Source organism: Sceloporus undulatus, chromosome 1 (assembly GCF_019175285.1).
Source record: "Sceloporus undulatus isolate JIND9_A2432 ecotype Alabama chromosome 1, SceUnd_v1.1, whole genome shotgun sequence".
Classification (NCBI taxonomy): Eukaryota; Metazoa; Chordata; class Lepidosauria; order Squamata; family Phrynosomatidae; genus Sceloporus; species Sceloporus undulatus.
Window position 1 is genome coordinate 370202797 of NC_056522.1, and position 603 is coordinate 370203399.

Sequence of the window (603 nt, forward strand, 5' to 3'; positions counted from 1 at the left end):
AATAATAATAATAATAATAATAATAATAATAATAATAATAATAATAATAATAATAATAATAATAATAATAATCCTCTTTCTGTCTGACTACTGTTTTGGGATTATCAGGTCACAGTTTGTACATATGAGTCTTTGCATATGGATGTTGTAAACTCAACAGCTTTGAAAAAAAAAAAAAACAAAAAAAACTAAAACTTGAAATTGCTAATTTGTGAGTGGGGTGGGGGGGGGTGAGAGAAATCAGAAGTAAAACTTGTCATATGCAAATCCAAACACAACATGGTTTAATGGGATTAAGCTAAGTCTCTTTTAAGAACATTGACTGGGACTCAATGTATACTTGGCAGATGCTGCCATAAGTGAAACGTACTATTTTAAAAAGTGCTGGAGCAAAGGTGCAAGCTGAAATGCTGAAGATGAAATAAATTTATAACAAATTATATCCCTTAGACCTTGATTTTGACCAGTGTTTTCTCCTGAAGATTTTGGAGGTAATCTGTGCCTGAAACTAGCAGTGTTGCTTTTCTGCATGACTGGCTAGAACATTTTAAAGTATCCAGTTCCCCCTGAAATAACCTATTAAAGCAAAAACAACTAGTAGTG